This window comes from Emydura macquarii, unplaced genomic scaffold (assembly GCF_026122565.2).
Source record: "Emydura macquarii macquarii isolate MOO-44397 ecotype Brisbane River unplaced genomic scaffold, CSIRO-AGI_Emac_v2 contig_2184, whole genome shotgun sequence".
NCBI lineage: Eukaryota > Metazoa > Chordata > Testudines > Chelidae > Emydura > Emydura macquarii.
Genome location: NW_027132321.1, coordinates 2,999,156 through 3,013,045, shown reverse-complemented (window position 1 = coordinate 3,013,045; position 13,890 = coordinate 2,999,156).

The following is a 13,890-nucleotide window of genomic DNA, read 5'->3' as shown; positions in this document are numbered from 1 at the left end:
AAACACCATGTACCAAGGGCACTGGTCTTGGGACAGCTGGACCATGGGGCCCCACTTTCCAAGAACGGACATGCAACAGGGAGTCTACACCCCAGGAGCGTGCACGAGAGGCCAAACTAAGCGACAGAATTTGGATGCTGCTCAGACACAGTAAGCCTGGCAGCATGCAGGACCCAATGGCTGGGTGCAAAACTGCAGCTCCATGTCTACCGACAAGGAAGAAGTAAGCGGGAGGTACAACTAACCCTAACGCATGCACATACACCAGTTTGCCACATGGGCAAATTCCTGAGTGGGAGGGTAGCAGACGGCTAAGCACTTACATTGCTCTGGCTTCAGGATCCCCTTACCTGGATCCCCCATTGCAGCCTCAGTCTAATTATCCCATTAAGTGTAAATTAATGTATTTTTTATCATCATAAAGGGGAACAACTGGAGGCTCTCTATTCTCCTAAACAACAATTTCTGCATATGTCTAGCAATTGGAAAGCCAGTCTATGAATGGGAGAATTGTGCTTTCAGTATAAACATGGAGGAACACGACTGAAGCAAGTGGAGTGACTCTGGATTTACATCCATGCTACCAAGAGCAGAATCTGGCCCCATGATAAATTTGTCAGCTATTTACTAAATCTTGCTTTTCAGGGGAAGCGACCTCATGACGGCAGAGCTGACAAATGCACTGAATCACCGAAGCTGTGCTGGGCCCTTATAATGAGTGACATCAATCACAAGTCCACCACAGTGCCTCGCAGGCATGGGGCAGTCATGAATAGGGATTTCCAGTTCATGGGACATTCTAACCGTCACATATTTTATGGTAAGTAAACTGTCCCCTTCGACATCACCATCCTAGTCAAAATAAAACAAACCTGACAAGGACATTTGCCATATAGGATTATAAATATTTCCAGCTTCACACCCAGGCAGCACCCTTTTTCCAGCCTGATCCCCAGCACGGGCATGTGGCCTCTCTACTTTTGAATATTCTATAGTGGGTACAGCATTTTGAGCCTGCTTCGAGAGAGTAACCAATTGGCCTACAACGCACAGTGCGGCTCTCTTGTACTTGGGCATGCTCACGTCTCGAAATAACAGCTATTGTTACTTATTCTTTTTGGTTTGCTGTGCTAGAATGAGCGCCGCAGGTGCCTGGGAAGGATGACTTTCCACCCCAGCTGCTTGAAGCCTGTCTTTCTGCTGATGGGTTTATACTCAGTCACAGATGAACCAAGCTCACAGAGACAGGCTTTGGGAAATGTTTACAGAGCTGGACAGGTGTCTGTGTGTTTATTTTGATTTGGTCTATTTTATCTAGGTTTAGCCTAAGGCAAGCCTTTAGGTGAAATTCACCACAGGAAAAAAAGGGTCTGTGCTCGTCACACCACGGCTGGATATTTCCAGGAGAAATGTACTAGTTGTTATGGCAGAAATTCACTTCACTCTCAATGCAGGGACTATAACAATGTTACTGTAAGCAAAGGGCCTGATTTCGCTCTCTTTTACACAGTTACCCACTGGTGTAAACCCCATAGGCTTCTGTGGAGTTACTCCTGATTTACACCCTCTAGCAAGCCAGAGGAAAAACAAACCCCCCAACTCACCAGCCATAAAACTCATTGTAACTGGCTTCTCAGAAGCAAATAAATAACCTAAAGGGAGCCTGAATATTGGACTTGGTTTATGAATAAAACAATATTTTATTAAGTTCCTATTAAATTTCAATTTACTAGCAGTTGGAATACATAGGAGCAGACATATTCCTGAAAGTAATTGGTTTTCCACATCTGCCTTCCTTTCTAATTGGACTAATTACTGTAGTGTAGGATCATGTTCACTGCTCTCCAGAAAGCAGGAAACCCTGATTTACAGTGAGAGGAGGAGCAATTAGAGGGAATTAATTCATAAGGCAACATCTAAATAAATCATATTAGGAGAAGACAGCAGTATAATTATTGTGACTGGTGGCTCCCTTGTGGAGAAACTTCATGCTCAAGCCTAAACCAAGCAGCTCAATTCTCTGAGGAATCCACCACAGCTTCTCCCATTTCACGAAGCATGTTCTACCAATTTTAGTTTTGAGGCTTAATTGAGGCGCAGTGTCAAAAACAACATGGTCTAACACTTCGCCTCCAGCGGAGAAAAACAATCAAATCCTTGACACCTTGATGTTTGTCCTTTGCCTGAATTAAATGTATGTTCAGCTAATACAAATAATATATGCCAGCTGCAACTTCAAACCCAAGGTTTGTGAATTTTGCGTGGGTATTAATTACCCCCAATACACCACCCACTTTCTCTGTCTCTCTCAGAAAGCAATCTGCACATTCTGGCTGATAGATAAAAAGGCATATTAACAAGGATAGCATGTTAAACTCCAGGATGTCAGATGATGATCCAGCCACTTACGTTAATAATTCATCTCCGTCCTCATGCACTAACAGTCAGTGGTCCTACCATGTTGATGGAGATCAGACATCTCTTTACTATTCTGGCAAGCTGTGAAAGCTACTCCATTGAGGGTGAGCTCCCCTTCATCTGCTTGTTATTATTAGTCTTACCCCTAGTGTCGTTCCCATCAAGTTATTAGGGTCTTTGATGTTTCTCTCGCAAACACCTCCTCCTAGGAATAATGCCTTCATGTGCTTATGGTTGTCAGGTAGTATCTCACAAATACACATTGCCTTCCTCCTGAACAAGGATATTTTTCCTCTTTCTTCTAGGATGTGTCTAGCTTCAACTTCCAGCCATTCATTCATATTATACCTTTCTCTGCCAGACTGCACCCAGTATTAAATATTTGTTCCCCTTTTAGGTACTTATAGACTGTGATGAAGTCACCATTTAACCTCTTTGTTAAGATAAATAGATAGATCTCCTTGAGTCTATCACTGTGAGGCATGTTTTGTAATCCATTAACCATTCTTGTGGCTCTTCTCTGAACCTTTTCCAAATTATCAGCATACTTCTTGCATCGTGGACACCAGAACTAGACAGAATATTCCAGCAGTGATTGCAGCCATGCCAAATACAGAGGTCAAACAACATCTCTACGCCTACTCAAAAGTCCCCTGTTTATGCATCCAAGGATGGTATTAGCGCTTTTGGCCACAATGTGGAAAGGAGTTCCCAAATTTTTATTATTGACCATGTTTTCCCCAAACAGAATTTTTCTGAGAATCCCTTCTTGAAAAAATTGGGTTGAGTGATTTTTTACCCCTAAACGTATCAATCCTCTCCCCATAGAAGTCAATGGCAAAACTCCCATTGATTTCAGTGGTGTCAGGACTGCATTCGAAGCTCTTTGTTTTGCCAGTAAAACTCTGTATTCTGAATGGGGAGCTGGCATTTCCCCCCCTCCTTTTCCCTCTTGCCAGTTCATCAGTACGATCATTCTGATAGAAAGTACATTTCATCTTCCCCTCCAAAAGTTTCACTTGTTATGGAGGGGAGGGTGAAATTGGGCAATTGTATAAAAAGGCAGTTTCTGCCTGCAGGAGAGCTGGGATTTTAGAGATTCCAGGACTGTAGCATTCACCCAATTTCTCTCTCTGCTGGTCTCATGCCAGTCACTTAATTCAGACACGGTTCACCTGGACCCAAGTGAAGTCATCTGTGAAGAGTGGGCATTCCAGTGCCATGCATACAGTAACCACAAAAAGGGCATCTGAGAACATAAGAATGGAGATACTGGGTCAGACCAATGGTCCAGCTAGCCCAGTATCCAGTCTGCCGACAGTGGCCGGTGCCAAGTGCTTCAGAGGGAATGAACAGAATAGAACCATCAAACGATCCATCCCATCACCCATGCTCAGCCTCTGGCAAACAGCAATCCCTGCCTAGCCTGGCTAATAGCCACTGATAGATCTAGCCTACATGAACTTATCTAGTTCTTTTTTTAACCCCATTATAGTCTTGGCCTTCACAACATGCTCTGGCAAGGAGTTCCACAGGTTGACTGTGTGTTGTGTGTGAAGAAATACTGCCTTTTGTTGATTTTAAACCTGCTGCCTATTCATTTCATTTGGTGACCCCAAGTTCTAAGTAACACTTCCTTATTACTTTTTCAACACCAGTCATGCTTTTATAGACCTCTATCAGATTGCCCCCTTAGATGTCTCTTTTCCAAGCTGAAGAGACCCAGTCTTTTTAATCTCTCCTCATACAGAAGCTTTTCCATACCCCTAATTAGTTTTGTTGCCCTTTTCTGTACCTTTTCCAATTCTGATATATCTTTTCTGAGACTGAGTGACCAGATCTGCACGCAATATTCAAGATGTGGGCATACCATGGATTTATAAAGAGGCAATACGATATTTTCTGTCTCATCTATCCTTTTCCCAATGATTTGCAACATTCTGTTAGCTTTTTTGATTGCTGCGACACATTAAGTGGATGTTTTCAGAGAATTATCCACAATGATCTCTTTCTTGAGTGGTAACAGCTAATTTAGACCCCATCATTTTATATGTACAGTTGGATTATGTTTTCCAATGTGCATTATTTTGCACTTAGCAACATTGACTTTCAGCTGCTATTTTGTTAATTTTGTTGCCCAGTCAGCCACTTTTGTGAGATCCCTTTGTAACTCTTCGCAGTCTGCTTTGAATTTAGCTAACTTGAGTAGTTTTGTATCATCTGCAAACTTTGCCACCTCAGTTTTTACCCCTTCTTCCAGATCATTTATGAATATGTTGAACAGGCCTGGTCCCAGTAGAGACCCCTGAGGGACACCACTATTTACCTCTTTCCATTCTGAAAACTGACCATTCATTCCTACTCTTCGTTTCCTATCGTTTAACCAGTTACTGATCCAGGAGAGGACCTTCCCTATAATCCCATGACCACTTACTTTGCTTAAGAGCCTTTTATGAGGGACCTTGTCAAAGGCTTTCTGAAAATCTAAATGCACTATATCCACTGGATCACCCTTGTCCACATGCTTGTTTGACCCCCTCAAACAATTCTAGTAGATTGATTAGGCAAGACTTCCCTTTACAAAAACCATGTGACTCTTCCCCAACAAATCACGTTCATCTATGTGTCTGATAATCCTAATCTACTAGAATTGTTTGGGAATATCCCTCATAGCCTTAGCCATGAAGACTGATGCAAAGAATTCATTTAGTTTCTCCACAGTAGCCTTACTTTCCATGAGTGCTCCTTTAGCATCTTAATTATCCAGTGGATAATTTTAGGGTTTTACTTCCATTTTTTAAAGGATACCTTTTTGCCTCTAACTGCTTCTTTTACTTTATTGTTTAGCCCCGATGTCACTTTTGTGGTCCTCTTACTATGTTTTTTAATTTGGGGTATACATTTAAATTGAACCTCTATTATGTTGTTTTTTAAAAGTTTCCATACAGCAGGGATTTCACTATTGGCACTGTACCTTTTAATTTCTGTTTAACTAACTTCCTCATTTTTGTGCAGTTCCCCTTTCTGAAATTAAATGCTACCATGGTGGGCTGCTTTGGTGCATCCCTCCCCCACGGATGCTAAATTTTATTATTTTATGGTCACTATTACCAAGCCGTTCAGCTTTATGCATGCCTTGGCCAGATCCTGTGCCCAATTAGGACTAAATCAAGAATTGCCTCTCTTTTTGGGGGTTCCAGGTCTAGCTGCTCCATGAAGTAGTCATTTACTTCTTTCCCATCCCTAACAACAGCTGGTAACTGGCCATTGCTGTGTTTACCAGGATATTAGTGTTATCAACCTTTATCAGTGTGTTGGCGTCATCTGATAATCACTCTATGAATTAACAGTTGGCATCCCCATACCAAAGACACTTGTTCCCTTTAAATGTAAGCTAGTCGTGTTGCATTATAATTGTGTCACATCACACAGGTGAGTATGACAGGACTTAGTATAATATGATGTTATAGTTTATGTCTGCAATCTGACACATCATAAATCTCTCACATCAGAAAGCCAATCTTCACTTTCAAACAATTACCCACTTTTAGCAGATGCTCAATCCATTAGGCGTCAGGGTGATAAATTGTCAGTTCAGATAGGTGGAAACGTATCCATCTCGATTTGCCATGCCTTTTGTCACGGTAAATAAATACAACGCTCAGTTACAGTGCTTGCTTGCTACATGGTAAGCTTTGGGATTCAGAATTGGGAGGGAAAGGGCATTCACACAAGTTGTGGGGCAAAAGCAGAAAACTTGTAGCTGCACGGGTTAGTTACGAATCTGCAGTTAGTGGCCTTAACAAACCAAAAATAATGGCAAGAGTTATGCAAGAGATGTCTCCCTTGGCCTCACAGCTCTAGAGGATGTTTCAGACGTTCCAGACTTACAGTGGGAGAAATCCTGTCCTCACTGAAGTCAAATGACAAAACTCTCCCTGCTCGGATTCGCCACGGACTTGCAACTTGTACTGTCATTTACATCGGAGCAAAGACAGTGCATACTGAGTCTGCAATGCAACTATCTTGACCTAGTTGTGTTTTGCACCTACTTGGAACTCGCTAAGCCAACTCCTCAGCTGGTGTCAATTTGCTCTTTAATGGAACTATGTAAATTCACAGCAGCTGAGGATCTGGCCCACTTAGCTCAGATGTAAACAAATACATGAAGTTCAAGGTAGCGGTGGATCCAGGACTCTTTGTGCTTGAATCACCACAACACTGCTCCAATTTTATGCCTATGCATTTCCATTGCAATCATTAGCGTTACGCTGGCATGAAATGTAGTGGGGAACAAGACCCAATGTGTGCATGCACTATTTAAAAAAAACATTTTTATTGATATTAGCCTCCAAAAACATACAGAAAGAAAGAAGTGAAGATACTCACACTGTTCTCAGCAAGATCTAAATAGACTATAATAGAAATAATAGGCGTGACGCATGTATTAAAGAAACAAAAAACGACCTACAAAAATAAATACACTAGAGTATCACAACAATGCAAGAACTATTTCCAAGGTAAGTGGAACAGCTAATAATTCACAGCCATTATTCTTTCATCATTGTTCAGATGGAGGTTGAGAAGACTTTTAAACTGCAATTATCAACAATAGATTTGCATTGAAATAAGGCTCTCTGCTACATTTTTCACTCCTTCCCCTCCTCCCTTTAAAGGAAGAGTTGGGGGAGACAAAGAAAATAACATTAATAAACTAGGGACTAAGATTTTCAAGAACTGGCCATGAAACCAGATATTGTATCAAGCAAGGAAACAAAGGAAGAGTCACTTACTACTTTGTCCGTTTGAGAATATAGCAGAAAGTCTGCTGAGTGGTCATCATTAAAACCTCAACACACCAAAACCACTCTCCCTGGGCCAGATCCTCCCCTAGTGAGAAATAATCAAGATAGCTACATAAACTTTAATGGAGCCATGGGAATTTTCCCCTGTCAGTGAGCCACTACTGCCAGTGAGCTCTCACTTGCCTGTGACAGTTCCCATCGGCTCAGCAGCGGGAGGAAGGTTTGCACAATTAGGGTCCAAAACTGGGTCCCCAACACTCAGGCTGAGAAGCTGGACTGGGGTTGGAGTGGGGAGCAGAGAGGGAAGAAATTCTCCCTTTGATAGAATCACTCCCAATCCATTATTCTAGCCTTCATGCTGCAAAAGGACTCTGCAGTCCTATTTAGGGGTCATGAACAATATTACCACCCAGCTGTTATGTAGCTGTTTTCCTCTATAGATCTCAAAGCACAAAGATGGGATGTGACATTGTTACAGATGTTCTATAGATGTTCTATAGATGTGACATTGTTACAGATGTTCTATAGTTATAACATAGAAAGTGGCTTGCTCAAGGTCACACAGCAGCCGCTGGCTGAGTCAGAACTAGAACCCAGACCTTCTGATTCCCAGTCCACTGCCTGCTGGGCCATATTGCCTCGCTCTCATTAGCCACTTTGGAGCTGTTTATATTTTAATCTAAACTCATTTGCTCCATCCTGACAGTAAATCCAAGTTCTTTACACAGCTTCAGCTATTTAAAGTCAATTTCCCAATAAAGATATTACAGCAAAGATATTACCTGCTTTGTTTTTTCCCCTGGACTCTTAATAGCTGTGGTTTACTGAAAAATTACAGTGCTCTGTTCCTATTGCAGTGTAATTCGAGGGAAGGGAGAGCATCTTTCTGGAACATTATGCTTGAAAAACAAAGGAGAGCTTTGTCAAGTCACTTATGTTCCCTTTTCACTTAAAAGCTTTCCAATTTACTTACAAATTATAGTGTTTTTCAATGCAAATGAACCACCAGAGAACACTTCTTCCTTGCCCAGATTAGCAGAAACCATTGGATAAATTGACCAAAAAAGCCAAACACGGACTCTGGATGCAATGAATATTTCAAATAATGAGCCTGTTTAATTATTCTGATTGGTGAAGTATGAGAATGCTTCTGAACTGATGGTGGGGTTTGATCATGCGTTTTTGCTTTCCGAATACAGAGAGACTGTTTTCTGATACTTAGCCTTATGGTATCCTCTTTGTTAGAATTAACTAAGGGGATGAATTGTAGCTACACATGCTCACATACCTCTGGGAAATATCTCTTGCTGGAGAAACAAATCATATGTGGCAGAAAGCAGAGGCACTCTCTAGAAAACTGTGAATGAGGGAGCACAATTGACCAATTTCTGTGCAAATTACCTGGCTTGTTCCACCTACTTAGATAACAAATTTAAAGTTCATTCCATTCTGCTTCCTCCCCCACCCACGTGTCATAGAATTTATGTTCAGTTTACAATGGAAAATGTATAGAGGAAGCACCCAAGATACAATAATAATCATAATTGTTAGGTACATGGGAAATGCCGATACCGAATCTTGTCCAGTGTTCTGTCTCCTTGGGTGGTTTTTCTAATCCTTACTATTATGATTCTGGATATTCATGTCCAATCCTTTTTTGAATCCCACTCAGCTGTCAGCCACAAGATGTTTGGGAATGAGTTCCGGGCTAATTGTGCATTGTGAGAGGAAAGTTGTTACGTGTGTTATAGAGCACGTCTCACCCCAAAGTCCTAAAGCCTTTTACTAAAGAGAGTAGAATCATCCCCATTTTACAAAAGGGGAAACTGAGGCATAGAGAAGAGAGAGGGAGATTTGCCCAAGATCCCACAGCAAGCCAGTAGCAAAGCCAGGAAAAGAGCCTGGGGCTCCTGTCCTCTATGCCAATGCTCTATTAACTGGGTCACACTGACTTTCCTCTCAGTTTTGTATTCTCTCTCCCAAGGTCTCCCTAGATAATTTGACATGGCACAGCTGTTTTAGAGAGTCTTTATTCCTTTCCCATTGAACAGAACAGTTTGGGAGTGTTTGAACCCCGGGTTTTAGTTCAGCTTATTACAGGGACAGTCATGACATTTGACAGTCTTCTAAATCCAGTGGTTCTTAGACTCCGGCAGAGGACAGAAAGCAAACAGGTTTCAGGTTCCTATTGATGGTGTCTGGTACCCTGGAAAAATCAGGGCATCAGACACCTGCAGCTTCCACTGACCTCACAGGTCTTTGTGTTTGTGTTATATCCTTCTTTGTAACCTTTGTAACCATATGAAAGCAAATTACTCCGAAATCATGTGAGAGCTTTTCACAGTGCTGAGTCCAACCTTGGGACCTTTTTGTGTTCTTCAGAGTACTTCTTTCTTCTCTCTCTTGCAGTGGCTGTCCTCAGAAAAAAAGGCACAGCTGTGGGGCTGCACTGTGATAACACAGGCTCCATCACTGTGCGAGACAAGTTCAAACCCACCTGGCAGGTTATTCACACTTCCTGATTCCTAACAGCATCTGCTGCTTCTTTGAAGACATCTTCTGCTTTAATTAGAGATTCTGGAACTTCGGGAGACTGAAGGGCAGGGAGGTGAATAAGTACTTCTGGTCTGTGCCTCCTAGTTTGAAATCTAGTATTTTAAACCACTGTAACGTCTAATGACTCCAGAGAGTTTACTTTCTCTGCCCCTTGGTGTGTGCTCAGAAAGATCAGGGGCCAATGGAAGAAATTGGGGTACTTGCGCCACTGAATAGGGATTTCCACTCTCCATTTCTTTAGGACTTTCACTTTTTTTGGCTCAGTCATTCTGCACTTGTTTGCCAACCAGGCTCTCGCATTCCACCAATTGCTTCAATTCCTTCAAGGAAGAAGCTGGAAGCACTGAAACACGAAACGCTGTGATAATTACATTGTCAACATCTTTCCTCAAACTAGCGTGAAGGAATGGTTAGGGATTCATCTGAATTCAATTGCTCCTGTATCCTCATGACGTCTTGGAATCAAACAAGTTCATACAAATATGAAATATGACAGGAGTTTTACTTCCACCTCCAAGAGTAGTGCCCTGAAATAGATGGGGGAAAAGCTGCATAAGGGAGAGGTAATGGTCAACTCAATAACTGCTTCACAGGGCCAAAATAGCTGCATCTGGGGTTGCTGAGAAGATTATTTTGGCCAAGATTTTCAAAAGTGACTTTGCCCTAAATATACATGGTTTGAATCATTCTGTACACAAATAGGAGAGGGGAAACATATGTGCAGAGGGTCAGGAGTTCTGGGCTCTGCTCCTGACTGCCATCTGATCTTGGACAAATCATTTTAAGTCTCTGTGCCATAATTCCCCTTTCTGTTAAATCCACATCGGTCAGTGGAGATACAGTGGTTCAACACCAAGATAACAGAGACCAGAATCAGGGCCTATGGCTTTGGCTGCAGCGGGAAGTGCCCAGCCATGTATGTCACTACACCAGTGCAAAACCTCTAGTGTAAATGGCCAAAGCCACCATTTGCACTGGTGGGCCCAACCCCTACTTGAAACCTGAGCAACCTGCAGTGGTGCAAATAGCAGCCATGCATGTTTAGAGTAGGGGTCTGCACTGGTGCATCTACACTAGCAACTGGCAAGGGACGGATGTAAACAGGAGAAATCCTCACGATAGGCAAAACCTATGTCTATGGGTTATCCTTGAGTGTCTTCCATATAGCTGATGGTATAAATGGTTATTATTGGCATTGTGGCAGTGCCGAGGGACCAGAGCCCCATGCTGTTCAGAATCATGCACACATGGCAAAAAGAGAGAGAGAACTTCAGGACAGGGAGTAAGCATGAGCGAGGAGGTGGAGAGAGAGAGACAGGCAGAAGCGGGGAGCACGTCAGAGTAAGACGACAACAGTTGTCACAGCACACCATTTGTTGAGATTTTTAGTAGTGAGATAGTTATTTGTGCCCACCTTGTAACGCCAGGCTGGTATAGTTAGAGCTCTGGAACAAGGCCGCCTCTAACTGAAATTTACCACCAAAGCCAACACTGGAGTTTCAGATTTACTGCTTGCTGAAAGAAAACCCTATTCATCAGCCTTCCTTTACTCAGCTGTAAATTCCAATCATCTTTAACTTAAGGCCTTCAAGGTTTCTCCTGTTGCTGCCACCACCAGACCCATAACATAAAGCTTTTCGGACACATGGGGAAATTAAGGCAGCGTTTAGTATTCAGAAGAGAACTACTTCAAGTTCTAAGTGATCGTCCTCTCTTTATTCCTCATCTCATTATTTTTACTTCTCTGGGTGACACAGTCCACTGCACCTGATGGAAATGGGGTGATGGATTTCAGTGCCACTTTGAAAATCCCACAGGAAGGATCATTTTGAACAGGGACTGTTTGTTAAACTTCAAGATTCAGGGAACAGCTAAAGCATAGACCACTCTAGCCGTTCCCGCTTCCTGCGACTGTGAGCTGGGTCTGTAGTGTACTTCTAATACCTTTGCTTAGAGCATCTATTTGTCTAGATATAGTACACACATGCCCCCCCCCTTACCATAGCAAAGCTAATGTATTTATCCTCACAATGCCCCTGGTCATGTAGGGAAGTGTTGTTATCCCCATTTTGCTGATAGGAAACTGAAGCACAGAGAAGGTAAGTGCCTTACCTAAGGTCATAAAGAAAGTCTTTGACAGAGCAAGGACTTGAACTGGGTCTACAGAGACCCAGGCTAGGTCTCCAACCACTGGACCATGTTCCCGCATGTCCCCTCAGGGCTGTTTCTGCCCCTTTATGCCACCACAGCTACATGTAGGAGCTTTACCACAACGTATAACCAGTCCTCTACTCCCCTGCTGTAACCACTGAGCAAACAGAAAAAAATGGGGAGATAGAAGCCCATGCCTCTAAACCAGCAGCTTTGTTGAGAGCCCAAGGTGAATCTAACGGTGAACACATTGAAAATGTAATTGTAAGTTTCACTGCTTCCAGTGGAGAGAAATCAGCCTGGGAGTTAATTGTATGTTTGGTTGTTATTTCTTATCAAGGGACTAGGATAGGTAGAAGGAGACAAGGAGGAGTAAAATGAACATCAACAAGGCTTAGGAGGAAGCTTGCAGTAGTTTTATAGCCCTTCCTTTACCTATTTGTCACCAACCCCACGTAATAAGCCGTGGAATTCACCTCTAACGACATGCACAGTGGTAGATGTTTTCCCAAATTTAGTCAAGTGACAATACAACGTCTTTAGTATGCAAAGGAGGCCTTTGTGTAGCTCACCATAACTTTAGTGTTTTGTCATGCTTTACAGCAATTTCAGAGGAAACAAATTGTAATAATTATAGGAGGGAGCAATGAGAAAGGAAAGTGTCATGGCAATAATACAATCTTCTGCTGATGTGTGTGTGTGTGCGCGTCTGTGTGAGAAAGACTTTTTTCATATATAAAAAGAGAGCGGTTCCATAAACCTTTTATATGCTAGGATTAACCCAACTCTGCACACACTGTATATATACACACACACCACACTGTACCATAGCTACCCGTGCATATAGATACCACATACTGTAGTAACAATACAACATTAATGTCACCTAGTCAACTTACTCTCCCTGTTTTCGATCTATCTGCCTCCTATACAATTATTCTACTTCAAACCCCACAATTCTCTGTCCCTGTCCTGCCTCTGCCCTGACTTCCCTCAACCATCTAGTCTGTAACAACATCTCAGCCCAGGCAACTTTTGTTATGAATGTTCTGTACAGCTTTGATGTGAGAAGTTGCAAGTTCATCTTTGCAGGAGCTTATCAAAAGAACAGGCACAGAATTCTGTAGCGCTATTGCCAAGCTGAAATATTCAAAAATCACAAGGCCAGGCCCCAGAAATCATGAAAATCATGAGACTTTTAAAAATATATATATATATTTTTGAGGAGTGGGAGGTATTTGTCTTCTGTTTTTGAGCCTTTAGGGGCCACATTTACAATCTTTTCTTCACGACCACGAGAGCTAGAAATTTCCTCTCTTTTTTAAACGAAAATAGAGTCTGAAATTTTCACTTAATCTCGTGTCTCCAGAAGCTGGGGCTTAAGAAAAACACCAAATATTGTGAGAGCTGGCAACAACAGCAATAGTCTGTAACACACTGGTTAAGTGTGCCACATCCTCCTCTAGGGACAGGCATCTCTTACAAAGGGTCAGCAGAGACTGAACCCAGAAACTCCAGCACAGGCCTCTGACTTGCACTGGTTTGGCATTCAGTGTTTGTGTGAAAGGCTATTTTATAATATACTGTAGCACCTTAAAGACTAACAAATTTCTGCGGGCATAAGCTTTCGTGGGCTGCAACCCACATCATGCATCTGACGAAGTGGGCTGCAGCCCACGAAAGCTTATGCCTGCAGAAATTTGTTAGTCTTTAAGGTGCTACAGGATTCTCGTTGTTTTTGCTGTATACAGACTCACACGGCTACCCCTCTGGAACTTATAATATACTGTATCACATCCAGTGATCCCACAGAACACCACACAGAGTGATTTTCTCCTTTCCAGGACATGGAGTAAATAAGGAATAGCTCCATGGAATTACCATCTTGTAAATACAATGTAAGCAAGAGGGGAATCGGACCCACACGGATGACTAGTTTATACTGAAGATTGGTACTGTC